The sequence below is a fragment of the Nuphar pumila genome, chromosome 17 (genome assembly GCF_984573655.1).
Source record: "Nuphar pumila chromosome 17, dmNupPumi1.hap1.1, whole genome shotgun sequence".
NCBI lineage: Eukaryota > Viridiplantae > Streptophyta > Magnoliopsida > Nymphaeales > Nymphaeaceae > Nuphar > Nuphar pumila.
In genome coordinates this window covers 76060388-76078180 of record NC_143265.1, presented here as the reverse complement: position 1 = coordinate 76078180, position 17793 = coordinate 76060388, and positions in this window count along the sequence as shown.

Below are 17793 nucleotides of genomic sequence, written 5' to 3'. Positions count from 1 at the left end.
CAATCAGGCCAGCATTTGGCATTTCCTGAACAGCGATCACACACAGAGGGTGTGAAGCAGTGTCACAAATAAGGTTGCCAAACTAGGAAGTGAAGCGGGAAACAATTCGAGAAGCGGAAGCGAGAAGCGATGTATTTTAAAATGTATAGGAAGCGGGAAGTGAGGAATAAAAAAAAGAAATATAAGAATTGAATGGGAATCAAAATGAAACACAAATAAAAAGTAAAATAAAATTGACTAACATTAAATTTCACGATTTTTTAGTGTAAGAATTAAATTTTTAACAAAATCTAAAAATGATGACTATCAATTTAGAGAAAGCACATGGAAGTGAGTGAGAAGAGAGAGAAAACACATAAAAAACATGAAATATTGAGTAAGAGAACATATAAGAATAGATGAAGCGTGTGGAAAATATAAGAAAAGCATGGGGGAATTGAGGTTCTCATCAAGTTTCGGAAGTGAGCTTTCCACCTATCTAAGAAGCTTCCAGCAACTCTGGTCACAAACCAACAAGCACACACACAGTTGAAATACTTGAAATGAACTGCTTCATCTTTCTTGTCCAGCATTTTACATCGCCAGTTGTGGGATCATGGTGCAGCTCAATTGCATAGCTTGCTGAGTTAAATTTTTGAGATTGGAGGTACTTGAAGATGACTGCCTTATCTTTCTTGTCCTGCATTTTACAAGTTTTGGGATCATGGTGCTTGTTGAGCTTAATTTTGAAAATGAACCTACCGGATTTTGTGGCAGTAGCATGTGCAAGCCAATTTGGCGTGTTTGATTTCAGGCAACACAGAGTAGCTGGGACACGTCTATCTCATCCCTTTTTTTGTATCTTGAAACCAATTTATTGATTGACTATGTGGCTGATCAGATTTGCCTCTACCTCTTCGGTTGAATGTACGATACAATACATTATGTACCCCCTTGTAACCAGACCAAAAAAACCCTCATATTTGTGTGGTTTTAGGGATCTCGTTTGCTTGAGGTTCGGATCTAGTGTGTGCCCCATGCTAGATCCAACCTCCAGCCAAGCGATTGGAGGTCCTCGAGGCAATCAAAGACGCCCTTGGGTAGCATTTGAATCCCTTGGATTTAGGGATGGCAGTGGATTGGGTAAAACGGGGCCCCACCCTGCCTCGCCCCGTTTGAATCAGAGATGGAGGACATGAAACGAGGATGAAGGCGGGGATGAAAGTTAAAATCAAAACCCGTGCGTGGATGGAGGCGGGGATGGACTTTTGCTTTCCCCTGCCCCGCTCCACCCCGTCCTCGATCACCGTTAGTAAAATGCTAAAATACTCTTTAGGGACCCCTTGTAGTTGGGATAAGGCTTGATGATGATGAATTTGCCATCTGAGGTAACATTGAATCTCATATTCTCTTTTTTCTTTTTTTATTTGAGGATTTTAGCTTTCATGCTTTAGGCTCTTTTTGGGTCTTGCATTGAGATGGAAATACTATTTTCGTGTGTTGCCAAAATATGGTTTTTGCTAAAATGTGGTGTTTGGGATGCAGTTTCCAAAAACATCTAAATGGTATTGAAATGTGGTGTTCCAGCTGACCACTCCCTTCTCGGTACAATGTTCCTTTTTTAGAGGAATTCCCAGTATAGTATTTTGGCTCCCTGTGGTTGGTAGGAGCTGTCAGTGCACGTCTCCGTGTGGTGGGACGTTGCAGGTTCAAAACCCAGTGGTACGTTTTGGCAACACTACTGCTCCCAGACAACAGAGAGCTTGAGAGCACTGGGGAAAGCTGCAATGCACGTCCAATTCAAGGCTCTCAAACAGAGCCTTTTGTAGATTCACACCTAAAGGTCGGGCCAGAAACATGTGGATCTGTAATCCGTCATTGTCAAATAAGATTTCTTGGACTTGATAATGTTGGTGTGTTTGATTGTCTCTGTTAAGAGGATTAATGAATTGTGTATCTCAGACCTGTGTATATGTTCTAAGTGTTTGATTCTCATGCCAAACCTAATTCCTTTGCTTTGATCACAGGTGGGATGAACAATCAGAGAATCCGGAAGTTGTGATTGTTGGTCACACATGGTCAGTTTTGTGACCAACTTTCATAGGATAAAAGGAAGAAGCATTCTCATGTGAGAATTACAATCACAACTTGCATTTTCACAATGGCAATTACTGTCTCAGGCCGATCTTTTGGAATAGGACATGTGCAGTGCGGAGCTCTACTGAGTGGAAAATGCATTGAGTGTAGGAACGCGCGGTATGCGTTCGCTTGATCGGTGACGTGCGGTGGTAGCACGACACACGATAGGCATCCGTATCGTCGTTAGTGCATCGTTGTGTGGTGGCACAGACGTGGAGCATTGTTTGGTTAAACAGTGCCAGTGGATCAGAGGATGTTGTCTTTGGAGATTTGGTTAAGGACCTTTCGGCTTGTAAGATTTTTCATGCGTAGCAGTTTGACGCACGAGAGTGCGTGTGGGTTAGGGCTAATTCCCTCAGGGATCACATTAGGTGATTCCAATCGAGTATGGTGACTCAGGGCTAGGCGAGTGAATGCCTAGGCACCGACGAATGAGTCTAGGTGATACTCTTCGCTATGGTGTTCAATTATCAATTGGTCTTCGGACTGGGCGCAAGGTTTTGTTCCTTCGCTATGGTGTTTAACTGGCATTGCTTTGTTTATTAATAATTCTGATGTAGGGATTATAGTGCTTCTTCTTTATGTGGATGACACGATCATCACCAGAGGCGATAAAGAGGGAGTTAGAAACATCAAAGAACTTAAAACTCATTTTGAAATGACTGATTTAGGTTTATTAAGCTATTTTTTAGGAATTGAAGTTGCTTATTTCCCTCATAGGTAGTTAATGTCGCAATCTAAATTTGCTTTTGATATTGTTTTTAGATCTGGAATTACAGATGATAAGAAAGTGGACACTCTATAAGTTGTCAACGTTAAGATGAGAATTGACGATGGAGAACCTCTTGAAGATCCAACTCCTTACAGACAACTTATAGGAGCACTTTCCTATCTTTTTATTACCAGACTAGACATAGTACACGTTGTACACACAGCTAGCCAATTCCAACATGTTTCCACCACTGTCCACATAGGAGCCGTTCTGCGTATTATTAGATATATTAAGTCCTCTCTTTCACGAGGACTTTTCTTGTCTTCTACCTTCTCACTAGATTTAATTGCATATACTGATGTTGATTGGGGAGGTGATCCCAATAACATACACTCAACCACTGGTTTTTGTGTGTTTTTAGGTGAATCGTTAATCTCGTGGAGATGCAAAAAGCAACAGAAAGTCTCTCTCTCGTCTAAAGAAGCTGAATATCGAGTCATGGCAACTACGATCACAGAAGTAATTTGGCTCAGATGTATGCTTGCTGACATGGGAGTTGAAGCAACACAAGCTTCACGTATGTACTGTGACAACAAGAGTGCGATCTACATTGCAAGTAACCGGACATTTTATGAGCGCACCAAACATATTGAGATGAATTGTCACTATCTTAGAGAGGAATATTTACATGGAACCATTGATCTGCCCTATGTTACGTTAGGATATCAATAAGCAGATTTCTTTACCAAGCATCTCGCTGCTCTCAAATTTCACTTCCTTTTAGACAAACTTTTGCTCATTGTACTGTAAGTTTGAGGAGGAGTGTTAAAATGTAACATATATATAATAATAATATAATATATTATTATATATAATATTTTTTTCTTTATTTCTTATTTTTCGTATCTAGTTCATTTTGAACTAGATTAATAAACTTGTCAAGTTCCTAGTTGAAACTTGACCAAGTTATAGTCGTTGGACCCTAGTCTAATGGCTATAATTAGAGCCGTTGGACTAGGGTCCAATGACTCTATGGGAGAGCTCAAAATCTCCCTCCTCTCTTCCATTCTTTATAAATATGGGTTATCCCCTTCAACAAATGTATTCAATGCTTCTTAAGTGTTTTTATTATTAATAAAGATTTATTATTTTATTTGTGTTCTTCCTTTTATACTCTTTTATGGGTTTGCTTGAAGTGTCTTTATAGACACTCTTTTGGTGGATTCAAGTGCGTTTGTGGAAGACCACCATTTCATTACAGAATCTGTTCATGGTATGAGCTACTATAATGTGATAATGATCTTGTTATGGATATAACCTGATGATGATTATATAGCTGCATGCAATGATGTTGATGATGAGGATGCCAATGATGGTGGCACAATTGATATGTTATGACTGCATCTTATTTTGATGATAATGGTAGTGATGATAAATGATGAGTTCTTGGTTTGGATGTGCTATAATGCTCTGTTTGAGTTAGGTATGGCCTTCTTCCTTGTTTGTAGAGCTGGGAAGTTGGGCTGATAAATTGAACCAAGCATATGCATGATTGGCAGCTAATGGATCACCAATAGAGTAGAGTAGTTTATGTGGATGAGCAAGTGTGTTCTTTGTTAAAGTGTTGAGAACAATCACTGTCTGCCTCTTAATGTCTAGTTGCTTGAAGGGAGAAAAAGCTAGAACCTATTCAGGAATGAGATCCAAGAAACAATTGAAGATAACATATCATTGGATTCGGGAAGCAGCAGAATCATGGATTTTTTTTTTCTTTAAGCATAAGGAATCCGCCAGGGTCAAACCCTTTAATTGGCCCCAATCTATAGTAGTAAATACCAGGAGAGTGTACTGGTCCCATAATACTGCTCCATGCCTGTCTGGTTTGATCCTGTGGAGAGTTGAACTCATGATGTCCGAGGCCACTGGACATCCCAACACTCACCCTAACCAACTGGGCAACCTTGCAGGGCCCAGAAGAATGGATTTTAATTTAAAAAAAAGGACAATTCATGTAAGTGGGTGGAAACTGTACATATTACGTTAAGAAAATCATTCTATTAAGACGTACTATCATCTACAAAAGTGTATATGAATTCAATAAACAACAGCAGACACAGAAATTAGATGGGTACTATACTTCTACTAATGGAAAAAATGATTCCACTGAAAGGATTTATGAAGCCGAACTATGGGGAGTTGTGCTCCCCACCAATCAAGATTATGCTTACTGTGAATGGGAGTTGCACTTCCATGAAGTTTCCCAGTTTTAGGGAAACACGTTGCTTCCTGCTTCTGAAGCAAGCTTCTTAGAATTTGAACTTCTCTGTCTGGCTTATAGTTCTGATAACTATAGAATCACTTCAGACTTGCTAATGTCTAATTTGAGGTCATATATAAATGTTTTATGAAGCAGGCAGTTACCTTTTGTGCAGCATTTATTAAATTTCTCAGACCAAGGTTCATGAGATTATTTTAGACCATTTTAAGGCATTTCTTTAGTCTACAAACATCTGTTGGAGCAAAATCATTGGGAAAAAGGCACATCTGGCTACTGAAACATAAAACCTGGCTGCCGTGTGGAACTGGAGAAATGTCATGCTTGAGTGTGGCTATGGCCCTTGACATTGCAGGTTCCCTCAGGGTAATGATTTTGACTTTCTTGTAAAACTATCGGTTCATTATGACAGTGAATATAGTGATATCAGAATTCCTTCACATGGTTCTGGTTGCAATTAGAGCTATTTTTCTCAGATTGTCAAGTTCTTGAGCTTCATGATCTGTCCCACTCCTCTACTCTTTTGTTTTTTCTTCTCTTATTGCCTTGTGATGGACAAGCTGAAGGGCAACCCTAGGTGAAATGTGAACATAAGAACCCTTGGTTAATATATTGTACCTCTAACCAGAGAATATATCTGACTTGACCCTCTTTATCTACTATTAGTGTTTCCGATATCACACTCACTTTGCATGATTTTGGTTTCCATGCACTACCAGCTTGTAACATTGTACTGAGTTGTCAATTTTAAATTGATTGTCTAGAACATTTTTCTTTGTACTGGAAAACACCCCTAATACTACCTTCTTAAGCATCTCCACATATTTAACTGCACAAATGAAGAGTCTGAACTTTGAATGTCCTGACAATTGCCTGACTGGAGTACTTGACAGTGAACAAGGAGGTGGCATTAAAAAACTGTTGGGATTTTCCTCATTAATGGTCCTCAAGCACCATCTCAATCAGCAGTGAGAAAATTAAATATTAAATTGCCCTATGCTTGTTGTTAACTCTCTGTTTTTCAACTTCTCAAACTCACACTTAGACCATTTCTGTAGCTACCAGATAATGATGTGAACACCATCTCAAAATATGATCCCCCAAAGCATGCCCTGAATTCTCCTTATCCACATGGTTACCTAATATCAGTGGTCTTCAAACTCTGGTGGTTATTTATTGGATGAGTGGAGGTCAGTGCCTCTAATGGAAGGTCCTAAAGCACGTCTGAGTACCAATCTGAGGGAAACTTCATCTTGTATTGGATGAAAAATGTATGAGTATGTAAAAGAAATCAGCGAGCTGTCCAATTTCAAGACATTGGATATTTCATGTTGGGATTGTATTCACAATAAGCCACGTACGAATTTTCCCAATCTCAAAATGATTTAATGTGGCTGCTTTGGTAGTTTCAGAACTGTGTAGTCAAAAGTGCTAGGCAAGATCTTCATGCCTAGAAAACCAAAATAAATACATTATTTTTAAATGAAAATAAAAAATATTTATACTTAAAATTTAAAAGCTGCAAAAAAAAAATCGTAAAACAATGATTCTAAATTTTTTTACATTACAAGTAAAAAATTTAATATGTTTTCTCTAAGTGCTCCTCACCTAGCTCACCTAGATTCATTTTTAATGACAGGGTGGAAGAAAGATGTATTCTTCATTTTTTTGGACCACTTGGCCCCAGGTTTCAGAATAATGCTGAAAACTAATGAGAACTTCCTTTCTAGCAAATCATGGATGTTTGCCTACTAGGGACAGGTTTCCTCCTTTTAGCCATAACTTAGGAACCTGGATCACGAGTCCCTAGCAAAGTAATTGTTTATATTTGATAAATTGCAGAACCTGTAACCTGGATCCTGGATGTGACTGTATGCATGTCACTATATGAGCCTGCATACTCTACTGCACTCCTGCAACGATTAAGGAAGAGGTGGGTATATCCATGGTTAATATTTGTAGGGAGTCAGGGACCATGTGTGTGTGTGTGTGTGTGTGCGCGCGTGAGAGAGAGAGAGAGAGCTGGGTGGTTATGTAACCTTCTAGAATAAAAGTCCAAGTTCTTTGTTTATTTCATTTATGCAGCAAAATAAACCTCCACTCTGTGAATAGCAGTATTATTTAGGAATTGTTCAGTATTGATCAAACAGATGAAGTAGGTTTACGCTTACTTATATGCCGACTGATTCTTCTGTTTGATGATTCTCTAATTTGTTGCCTGACTGCCATGCCTTGTTGCTGAGCACTGATGAGGAGCAGCAGAAGCAGCTTGAACTTATCCTTGCTATTGCAAAGGCTGGTAGATTAAGAGAAAGCAACCCAGTGACTGTTGTAAAGGGACGTACCACAGACATACCCAAGTCTGTTAAGGGGAGGATGGTGATTGAGGAAATTGAGACCCAGCAGTAATGTTGACAGAGACTTGAACCAAGAGTAGTTTTTATGCGGGATTAGATTCCATGTTTATCAACGATTGCAGTGTTTGAATTTCATTAAAATATAGTAAGTTATTCACCTCAGCCCAAAACCTAGGCACTTGGGTATAGACGTACAGTCTGAGCATTCATGAAGTTTTTTTTTTTTTCCTGGAAATCTTACAAAGGTCACCCTTTATGAATATGGATTTTTCAAGGACCTAATCCTGATTGAGGGTTAACTTGGTATCTGGGTAGTCTCGGTCAAACATCTTACCCGAGTCAATTCTGCACTAATCTTGATTCAGGGTTAACTTTGATTTGGCTGGTCTTGATAAAGTAGCTAACCCAGTCAAATATCAGTGCTGACTACAGACATTATGGGATAAAATGTGAAGTTTAAACAGACCAAGTGTGCAATCGAAGCATGGTATTGCTCACTGTGGGGAGGGTGGTGTATGTCCCCCCCCCCCCCCCCCCCCCGATGATTCACTGAATCACTGAATCCCACGTCTGTGTTCGGGGCTTTGAATGAGCACCACGTATACAAGCACATGGGGCTCGTATTCCCATGGATGTTGACATTACTAAGCATTGGAGTCTGGTGTGGTTGCAAAGACTTCAGTACCCTTTCTTGTTATTCTTCTCATAAAGTGATGGTTTGAGAAAATGATAAAAATGCTCTTCATTCAAAAAAGAAAAAACAAACAGTTCAAAAAAAGGACAAACATGTCTTCCATCCAGAAAGTCGAGGATGATGTTGACTCTTCAAAGTCTTCTTCTTCTTTCTCCGTAAAACACACTAAAACCCTCTCTCTATCTTTCTAGAGAAGAAATCAAGGGAGGCAAAGAGTTCTCCCTAGAGAAGGCCATGAACATCAACCCTCTCACTCTCTCTCTCTTCTCTCTCTACTTCTGTGCACATCCAACAGACGATCCTATATTGCTCCATCAAACACCGATTGACCTGCACACTAACTGTAGCATCATTCAACTTGATGAGTTGTGGAGCTTGATTCATAGTTTTTGCCCTTACAGGAGGGGGTTTGGGGGCTCCTCCCAGCGTGGGTAACATCATTCAACTTGATGAGTTGTGGAGCCTGATTTAGAGTTTTTGCCCTTACAGGAGGGGGGTTCGGGGGCTCCCCTCGGCACGGATCCTGCTGCGTGGTCAGCGGGCGGGGGTCCAGGGGAGGCCGCCCCTGGCGGGGGGCTCGGGGGGCAACGCCCTCCGGACCAAATTTTTTTGGGGCCTTCCAACAACGATTTGTAGTGTTATCGGGCTTTCCTACAGCGATTTGTAGTATTTTCGGGTCTTCAACGAGCCCCACAACAATTTATAGTGTTATTCGGCTTTTCAACAGTGATTTGTAGTGTCTTCCATAAATCACTATAGCGATTTATAGTGTTTTTGGGTCTCCAATGAGCCCCATAATGATTTATAGTGTTATCCAGCTTTTCAACAACGATTTGTAGTGTCTTCCGCAAATCACTATAGCGATTTATAGTGTTTTTGGGTCTTCAACGAGCCCCACAATGATTTATAGTGTTATCCGACTTTTCAACAATGATTTGTAGTGTCTTCCGCAAATCACTATAGCGATTTATAGTATTTTTGGGTCTCCAACGAGCCCCCACAACGATTTATAGTGTTATCCGGCTTTTCAACAGCGATTTGTAGTGTCTTCCGCAAATCACTATAGCGATTTATAGTGTTTTTGGGTCTCCAGCGAGCCCCACAACGATTTATAGTGTTGTTGGATCTCACTATAGCGATTTGTAGTGTCTTTCGCAAATCACTATAGCGATTTGTCGCTACCCGAATTAGGATCAACTTGTCAGAGTCATATCTCCCTAACCGGAGGTCATATTCCAAATCCATAAAAAAGTGGTGTTTTCGTTATTGAGTCTAGTTTGTTCTTGTAAATTTTCAGCAATTTCTATTGTCATTTCATTCTCCATTTTAACTAAAAACCAGACCCCTATTATTCTGTGTTATTTGAGTTGCACAACACCATTCTCGCTTGACATCCACATCTTGATTCTGGCATGCTCCTTGTTGGATTTTCCATTGATTTCTTCCAACCTTGTTTGGAACAAACATATGTCTTTCTCACCACGACACTCTCTGCATTTTTTGACCATGACACCCGGGACCCGTGCCGGGGGGAGCCCCCGGACCCCCCTCTTGTAAGGGCAAAAATTCTAAATCAGGCTCTACAACGAATCAAGTTGAACGATGCTACCCATGCTGGGAGGAGCCCCAAACCCCCCTCCTGTAAGGGCAAAAACTCTGAATCAGGCTCCACAACGAATCAAGTTGAACGATGCTATCCACGCTGGGAGGAGCCCCCAAACCCTCCTCCTATAAGGGCAAAAACTCTAAATCAAGCTTCACAACTCATCAAGTTGAATGATGCTACCCACGCTGGGAGGAGCCCTCAGACCCCCCTTTTGTAAGGGTAAAAACTCTGAATCAGACTCCACAACTCTTCAAGTTGAATGATGTTACCCACGCTGGGAGGAGCCCTCAGACCCCCCTTTCTGTAAGGGTAAAAACTCTGAATCAGACTCCACAACTCTTCAAGTTGAATGATGCTACCCACGCTGGGAGGAGCCCCCAGACCCCTCTCCTGTAAGGGTAAAAACTCTGAATCAGGATCTACAACTCATTTAGTTGAATGATGCTACCCACGCTGGGATGAGCCCCCAAACCCTTCTCCTGTAAGGGTAAAAACTCTGAATCAGGCTCCACAATAGTCAATGTGCAGGTCAGTTGGTGCTTGATGGAGCAATGTAAGATCTTCTGCTGGATGTGCACAAAAGCAGAAATAGAAGGAAGAGAGAAAGTGAGAGGGTTGATGTTCATGGCCTCCTCTAGAGGAGATTTCTTTCTCGGATAATCCTGCATTGCAGAGACTGGGTCTTAAATAATCATCTTCGGGGCACTTAAGTCTTTACAACCACTCATTTTCAAGAATCGTCATTTTTTTTTGCACCAATGGAGGAGAGGGTACTTAAGTCTTTGCAATCACATCAAACTCCAACGCTAATTAATGCTGACAAACATGGGGATACGAGACACACATGCTTACATACGTGGTGCTCTTTGGGACCCCCGAACATGAGATGTAGCTAACTCCCCTGTTTGGGGGGGGGGGGGACATATAACCTGCACTGTGAATATGTTAATATATGGCCAAATAAGTTATTTTGTGACCAACGTGTTGAACTCAAAAAAGTAAGGTAAGTTAACCACCGAGGTGGTATCTCATGTGCTAAGCGGGGTCTTGTGCCAAGCTGAAGGCCCAGGTTCGAATCCCTCTGCCACATGGGACTTAAGAGATATCTGATAGGAGTCTGCTTAACCCTAGCTTGCCTATAAAAAAAAAGGTAAGTCAGCCCGTCACTGCCATGTGTAAAGGTTGTGGTTTTACTGTTTTTTTCATTAGTTGCCAACGGACCTTGTTTTGTTAATGAAGATAAGCTGCACAGGCTCGAATTGTAGGTTCTATACAACCATCACCACCACTGCCATCACTTTTTTACCACCGCAACTACCATTGTCATGATCACAACTAGGATTGTCATGACCATCGCCACTTCTTCCCCACCACCACTACTTCTTCACTATCATTACTAATGTCATCACTATCACCCATATCACCACTTATTTATAGGTGTCAACGGGTCGGGTTTGGTTTGAACTCAGGTGAAACTAGACCCAAACTTGATTTGAGATTATGGTACCAAATTCGGACTCAGGTCCAATTGAACCCACCATAACAGAAACCATACTCAGATCCTATAAGGATTACATGAACCAGACCTAGACCATACACAGTAAAATAATAAATTTTTATCTTTTCTACATTGAAAATTTATGGATCTTAGTTATATCTCTGGTTGGGCTGTATGAAATTTCGCAAACCATACCCGGCTTCATATAGCCGACCCAGATTCTGACCTTATTTATCACACAACCCTAACCCTATAGGGTTTGGTATGGGTCAGGTCTGGGTCAAACCTGATCCATTGACACCCCTGCTTATTTACCACCACTACTACCACTATCCAGTACCTTCTCCACCATTACCACCACCACCACTACCACCATCACAACAACATCACCAACATTACCACCACAACCACTTGTTCGCCACCACCACCACTATTAACACTGTCACTAACACCACCACCACTACTGCTACTTATCCTCCTACTTACTAATTATCCTTTTTTTTTCTAGTTTATATAGTTTGTGATCCAAAACATTCATTTCATTATCAATAAAGACCAGGCTTTTCTTTATAAAGCGTGATAAAAATACATCCAAACAAGACCTCAGAGATAGCTTTGCAAACGAAATGGAGTTCCTATTTCACTTGAAGTGGGGCCAACCATATTGCCCGAATTGGCTGATAAATATCAGAGTCCAGGCCTGATTCAGAACATACACGGTGAGAGCTGGTCCAGATAAAACACGTATGACAGGATTTATATTGAAAACGTGTTTAATTTGGCACAATTCTCCATCTTCTATACAAAAATAGAATAGATTTGTCATTCTCAGCAGATTTTTATTGAAGATGCCAAACCAGAATTGGACCAGAGATTTCAGACTTCAGTAACAAAACTAAGCTGGATCCAGATATGAAACCAACTCAGAGAAAAAAAGGTTTCATTAGGGTGCAAACAATTCAGATCGGAACAGCTAAATACATAGAGATTTGGATCAGAATCAGAACAGCCAAAAAGTTGCAAAACCTTCATCCTGGATCCAACCCATTTGCATCCCTAGGTTTCAGGTCAAGCTTGACTAAACCCATGTCTCATCCAGTCTAAATAGGGCTTCCTAAAGTTAAGCTCAATTATTATATATTTAGACAATGTACGCCAAACATTAGGGGGCTGTGGATGGGTTGTGCATGACTGGAACAAATATTTGAATCTTATACATGCCCAAATTTGAGAAAATGTTATCCGTTATATTTCTGAACTTAAAGACTCACTCAAAACTCATGTATAGATTTAAATATGAGGAGAAGGTATCAATCCAAATGAGATTTGATTGAATCGTCTCAATAACGTTAGAATGAACTGATTATTATTGGGAAGTGTTACAATGCACAACTATTCGGGCACTCTAGTAACATGCACAATTGATTTAGTTCATAATATACCTTTCTAAATGGCTGCTTTGTAACCATGGGGGGCTCCGTGTGGTTGGTAGGTGTTGTCAATGTTGGTCTCTTTGTGGTTGGACGTTGTAGGTTCAAAACACAATGGTATGTTGAATAATAATGGGTGTGGGTCTGCAGGGCATAGAATTTTTTGCAAACCTATGATGTGCTAGAATGCTCAGTCTAGCCAGCCTAACGGCCAAAAGATGCATACCAACACCTTTTTATGTGCTGAATCAGTTAATTGACCCTTCATACCACCTCGTGTGTAGCTATATAGCGGAAGTTGATCGAGCGTATCTCCAAATACGTATCTTATCTGGTCATGTCACTTCGTGCATAACCGTTTCATAACAGTTATCACTTTCGAAAAGAATACAAACTTGCCTTAGTCTTGCGTGTCATGGAACGTATTGCGACTCCATGCGCACGCTACAACAAAACCTTGTCATTAAAGGAACAAGACCTTGCAGCCTCCATTTCCAAGACCAATTGAAGATTAAACATCATAACGAAGAGCACCATCAAACCTTTCAAAAAAAATGGCTGCTTTGTTTAACTTGAGAAATTGGTTGCACTGTTTGATTGTTTGTTTTTTAAGATTGGTTGAGTGAAATGATGGCACACTTTTGGGTGATTTTGAGACTATGAGTGGTAGGTTTGAGGTTGGAATAGGATGACTCTCAAGAAAAGGGAACATGTAAAAGTGTGAAGATTTTCCTTGAAATTAAATGGTTAGGTTAATCATGAACACATAAATTCATGAATTGTGTTGAGCTTTTAAAATCTGGTGCATCCCTCCACAAGAGGATGATACCCTTTGGGGATGTATTTTTCTGGTCTAGCAGTGTAGAAGAAAGTAAGGATGCAAACAAGGATTCAGAACAGTGAAATACATGGGGTAGTTGGATCTGGTCAGACCTAGAACAGCCAAAAATTGCAAAACCTCCATTCTGAATTTGACCCATTTGCATTCCTCGCAGGAAGGAAAGCTCTCAAGTGCATGGTCAAGCGGTTGCAGTTTATTTCACCTCCAGGAGAGCTGATCATTCATGATTTTATGTGGAAAACAGTTATAGCAATATGTGCATGTTACCATAAGCTTTTTGCTACATGGAAAAACTTGCTTCTCCAAAAGCACACTTCAAGAAGTGGGAAACTCCTCGTTTTCCTGAAAGAAGAGGAAACTTTGGGAAACTTGCTTCCAAAATATGAAAAACTCATTTCTCTTTAGTAGGCAGCTCGCTTCCTTGTTTCCTCAATCGATTCTGCCTAGCTTCCTTAATATTTTCTTATCACTTTTTGTCATTTTTCACTTGCTTTTCCCTCACATCCTACATTTTTTATAGCAAGTTTGCATGTTTTGATTTTATATCATTTTTTGTTTTCATGCCATTTCTTAGTTGCTTATGTTCATACTGCTTTATATGTGTTTTCTTTTCATTTCTCATGCACTTACATAATTGCTTCACAATTGTATCCCGTCTCGTACTACTTTTTAACACTCACTTTCCCACTTTCACTTCACTCATAGCTTCTCGTATCCATTTTTTTCCTAAAAACCTTTTGGAAACAGATTGATCAGCCATGGCCATGACTTTGATGGTTGATAAATTCACATGGTTGTAAATCGCGATAGCACGTAGCCTTTATATGTATAAATCATTTCAGCCTTTTATCAATATTTGTGTAAATTACGATAGAAAGATAGCTCATAAAAGCAAATCATAATTTTCATAGTACACAACGTTAAACGCTTTTTCCATTTTTATTTACAAAGGTCTAACATTACAATGATTTGTTCAGTGGCAATTGTGTGGTACACTTATTAAAATAGGATATATACACTTATAGATTATCACGTTACAAAAAAGAATTATAGAATTACAACAAAGAATTATAGAATTACAATAAATAATTATTGGGATGTCGATTTGTATTTATGAAATTACTGTAATAATGATATGTCTTTGCTTGTCTTTGTGAACAATATCGATATGTAATATCGTAATTTACTCATATCGGTTTGCAATTGTTAGTAAAATATTGTAAATGAAATCGTGAAATCGAATTGCAATTGTTACTTAAATCAGTATCAAGTTATAAATTGATTTGTATTTATGAAGCTACCTCGATTTGTACTTTACCTAGTCTAAACATTATGTTGATGTTTAAACACGTGCATAAAACTCTATTATATGTAAAACCCTAATATAGATATGTGTAAAACCCTATTCTATGTAAAACTCTACCCGACCCGACCTGATCTATTGTCCAGGTCTAAAACCCTAATCTATTTAACTTCTCTTCCTCTTTTCTACGACAGCGCAACTTCTTCTTCTTCTTTTTTCTCCTCCGCCTTCATCTTCCTTCTTCTTCTTTCATATATACTAGAGCAAGCATAAATATTCTGCATGATAGACAGGGAGTGATGCTGATGACCATCTATTTGTCCAATTCCTACTGTCGAACCCTCAATCATTCACAAATCATCCTTCGCAGTGGAAAACATATCTGCCTAATCTTCAATATACTTCATGACAAATATGCTACAGTCGTGCGGGCTTCATCTTTTCTGCCTGTTGGGGTCCATATCTTGTGCAACTTTGTCAGCTCTACCTCAAAGCTTTCTGCCTTAACAAGTTGAATTTCATGTGCACCTGGATTGCATTCGAAGCACATCACTATTTGAACCTAGATTGCATTCAAATACTCATTTTTTATAAATGAATATGGTTGTAAATCATGTTGATTTGTAGTTATGAAGTTACCGCAACAATGATGTCTTTGTTTGTCGTTATGAACGATGCCAATTTGTATTTATGAAGTTATTTCGATTTGTAGTTTACTAAGTCTAAACATCATGTCGATTTGTTTATTATTTTTTTTTCGCCTTTTATGAATCAGTCATTGTGTAAATCATGATAGGACATATCATTAACATAGACAAAGCACGTAAAAGCAAATCACGATAGGATAAATATTGTTATATTATGAAACTCAAATTGTTGTATATATACTGTATTTGAATCGTTATACCAGATAGTGTCCTTGAGCGATTTACACAATGACATCTATGTCGGAGAACGATTTTCCTTTAGCACAAATAAAAGTTCAACTTATTGACGTGTTTAGTAAAATTGAATTTTTATTTCAACCCAGAGAGATTTACATAATTTGCCTATTATATGTTCGACCCACGAACACATCATTTATAAAAGAAATGTTGGTTCGTCTATTCCTTACTGACAAAGCGAAGCGACACCCTCTTGAACTTGTGTGACGTATCATTCATTTATAAAAGAAGCAACGTTTCACATACCGCTCGTTTTAAAAAAGCATGCACAAATAAATTGTATTGCACATTAATTAAAAAATATCATTTCATTTGCCTTTTACAAAAAAGAATTATAACTGGTTGCAAGCCAATCAATATCAAGCAATGATATGTCTTTGTTTGTCTTTCTGAACAAAATTGATTTGTATTTATAGATCCAAAACTTAAACCATAAACCTCAAATCCCAAACCCCAAACCCTAAACCTTAAACCCTAAAGCCTAAACCCCTAAAACCCTAAACACCAAACCCTAAACCCTATAACCTAAACCTTAAAACCCTAAAACCATAAACCCTAAACCTAAACTCTAAACCCTAAACCCTAATTGCGATATGACATATCATTCACATAGATAAAGCTCATAAATGCAAATCGTTATAGGACAAATATTTTTTGCTTTATGTCTGTGGCTATACAAATTATGATAGAATAATTCTTCTATAAAAAACAAATCGCGATCTCTTATAGAATTGGTTGCAAGCCAATCGATATCAAGCAAATCGCGATAGCATGTAGCCTTTATACGTACAAATTATTTCAGCCTTTTATCAATTTTTGTATAAATCATGATAGGAAGACAACTCGTAAAAGCAAATTATAATTTTTGCAGTACACAATGCTAAACGCTTCTTCAAATTTTTTTATGAAGGCTGAACATTACAACGATTTATTCAGTGACATTGGTGTGTTACACTTGTTAAAAATATATATATACATTTATAGAATGTCACATTACAAAAAAGAATTATAGAATTACAATAAATAATTATTGGGATACAAAAATCACATAATGTTTATTCAGTGACACTTGACTCAGATGAACTTTGACATACAAATTGTCTCTTTCTTTTTCTTAGTGGACTCTCTTTCATCAATGGCCTCTTGGTTCTCTCGATCTTATTAAAATCACCGGTAATCATCTCTACCAGTGTACCATATTGTGACCGCATTTGTCTCCCCAAATTCTATACATGCTTTCGTAACTCCTTATTCTCCCTCTCCAACATCTCTAACCTTATGACGGAGACTACCTTCTTTTTTGTGAGCTATGCTTGCTTCTCATCGTGTACTACAACTAAGAGAATCATTGTTGTAGTCGGAGGGACACGATATACATTTTTTCTATGCTGAGAGACGACATGCTGAGGGATGGTAGGGATGCATGGGTTCTTAATATTTCCACGTTGCTTCTTCTCAATCTTTAGATTTCGAGGCATGAGTTTCCAATATTTTTTGAAATAGTTGGGGTCATATTGTCGTTCTTTATAATCATATGCTATGACACGAATACCTCCTTTATTCTATCTATCTAATTATTTCCTAAAGCGTTTGTGTCAATTCACATTTTTGGCCCCATCACTATTCATCTTTTTTTTCACTTGCACGGGCTGCTTTGGGGTAGACTGTCCCAAGCCAGCTTGTAGGAGAACTCGACTACCATGCTGCAACTTGGCTTCAGATTTGCTAAACAACCAAATATCGCAGCCAGACAGTCTCACAACCTCAGCAACAACCTCTTAATCCTCATCCTCCTCATCTTCATACGGTCTCCACACAACCTGTATATTAGAGATTATGGTTTAGGTATATACATAATTATTCATGCTAATGAATGCTAAATATTAAAATGATTTATAATAACAGGTGCTAAATATATTATAACGATTGTTACTAATGAGTGCTTTGTATTAAAATGATTTACACTAATGAATGTTACATATTATAACGATTTACAATAATGAATTCTAACACTT